This window comes from Schistocerca serialis, unplaced genomic scaffold (assembly GCF_023864345.2).
Source record: "Schistocerca serialis cubense isolate TAMUIC-IGC-003099 unplaced genomic scaffold, iqSchSeri2.2 HiC_scaffold_1176, whole genome shotgun sequence".
Taxonomy (NCBI): domain Eukaryota; kingdom Metazoa; phylum Arthropoda; class Insecta; order Orthoptera; family Acrididae; genus Schistocerca; species Schistocerca serialis.
In genome coordinates, this window is record NW_026047377.1 from 37,501 (window position 1) to 39,660 (window position 2,160).

The 2,160-nt window shown below is 60.0% G+C and overlaps 1 pseudogene; it reads left to right on the forward strand.

Moving 5' to 3' along the window:
• LOC126433908 (large subunit ribosomal RNA) overlaps nt 1–2,160 on the forward strand; it is a pseudogene marked incomplete at its 3' end in the record, with an annotated part of 2,887 nt that extends 727 nt beyond the window's left edge.

The following is a 2,160-nucleotide window of genomic DNA, read 5'->3' on the forward strand; positions in this document are numbered from 1 at the left end:
CTGCCCGGCGGTATATCTGGAGGAGTCGATTCGCCCCTTTGGGCGCTCGGGCTCCCGGCAAGCGCGCGCGGTTCTTCCCGGATGACGGACCTACCTGGCCCGGCCCCGGACCCGCGCCGCTGTTGGCTCGGGATGCTCTCGGGCGGAATAATCGCTCCCGTCAGCGGCGCTTCAGCTTTGGACAATTTCACGACCCGTCTTGAAACACGGACCAAGGAGTCTAACATGTGCGCGAGTCATTGGGCTGTACGAAACCTAAAGGCGTAATGAAAGTGAAGGTCTCGCCTTGCGCGGGCCGAGGGAGGATGGGGCTTCCCCGCCCTTCACGGGGCGGCGGCCTCCGCACTCCCGGGGCGTCTCGTCCTCATTGCGAGGTGAGGCGCACCTAGAGCGTACACGTTGGGACCCGAAAGATGGTGAACTATGCCTGGCCAGGACGAAGTCAGGGGAAACCCTGATGGAGGTCCGTAGCGATTCTGACGTGCAAATCGATCGTCGGAGCTGGGTATAGGGGCGAAAGACTAATCGAACCATCTAGTAGCTGGTTCCCTCCGAAGTTTCCCTCAGGATAGCTGGTGCTCGTACGAGTCTCATCCGGTAAAGCGAATGATTAGAGGCCTTGGGGCCGAAACGACCTCAACCTATTCTCAAACTTTAAATGGGTGAGATCTCCGGCTTGCTTGATATGCTGAAGCCGCGAGCAAACGACTCGGATCGGAGTGCCAAGTGGGCCACTTTTGGTAAGCAGAACTGGCGCTGTGGGATGAACCAAACGCCGAGTTAAGGCGCCCGAATCGACGCTCATGGGAAACCATGAAAGGCGTTGGTTGCTTAAGACAGCAGGACGGTGGCCATGGAAGTCGGAATCCGCTAAGGAGTGTGTAACAACTCACCTGCCGAAGCAACTAGCCCTGAAAATGGATGGCGCTGAAGCGTCGTGCCTATACTCGGCCGTCAGTCTGGCAGTCATGGCCGGTCCTTGCGGCCGGCCGCGAAGCCCTGACGAGTAGGAGGGTCGCGGCGGTGGGCGCAGAAGGGTCTGGGCGTGAGCCTGCCTGGAGCCGCCGTCGGTGCAGATCTTGGTGGTAGTAGCAAATACTCCAGCGAGGCCCTGGAGGGCTGACGCGGAGAAGGGTTTCGTGTGAACAGCCGTTGCACACGAGTCAGTCGATCCTAAGCCCTAGGAGAAATCCGATGTTGATGGGGGCCGTCATAGCATGATGCACTTTGTGCTGGCCCCCGTTGGGCGAAAGGGAATCCGGTTCCTATTCCGGAACCCGGCAGCGGAACCGATACAAGTCGGGCCCCTCTTTTAGAGATGCTCGTCGGGGTAACCCAAAAGGACCCGGAGACGCCGTCGGGAGATCGGGGAAGAGTTTTCTTTTCTGCATGAGCGTTCGAGTTCCCTGGAATCCTCTAGCAGGGAGATAGGGTTTGGAACGCGAAGAGCACCGCAGTTGCGGCGGTGTCCCGATCTTCCCCTCGGACCTTGAAAATCCGGGAGAGGGCCACGTGGAGGTGTCGCGCCGGTTCGTACCCATATCCGCAGCAGGTCTCCAAGGTGAAGAGCCTCTAGTCGATAGAATAATGTAGGTAAGGGAAGTCGGCAAATTGGATCCGTAACTTCGGGATAAGGATTGGCTCTGAGGATCGGGGCGTGTCGGGCTTGGTCGGGAAGTGGGTCAGCGCTAACGTGCCGGGCCTGGGCGAGGTGAGTGCCGTAGGGGTGCCGGTAAGTGCGGGCGTTTAGCGCGGGCGTGGTCTGCTCTCGCCGTTGGTCGGCCTCGTGCTGGCCGGCGGTGCAGGATGCGCGCGCCTGCGCGGCGTTCGCGCCCCGGTGCTTCAACCTGCGTGCAGGATCCGAGCTCGGTCCCGTGCCTTGGCCTCCCACGGATCTTCCTTGCTGCGAGGCCGCGTCCGCCTTAGCGTGCTCCTCCGGGGGCGCGCGGGTGCGCGGATTCTCTTCGGCCGCCATTCAACGATCAACTCAGAACTGGCACGGACTGGGGGAATCCGACTGTCTAATTAAAACAAAGCATTGCGATGGCCCTAGCGGGTGTTGACGCAATGTGATTTCTGCCCAGTGCTCTGAATGTCAACGTGAAGAAATTCAAGCAAGCGCGGGTAAACGGCGGGAGTAACTATGACTCTCTTAAGGTA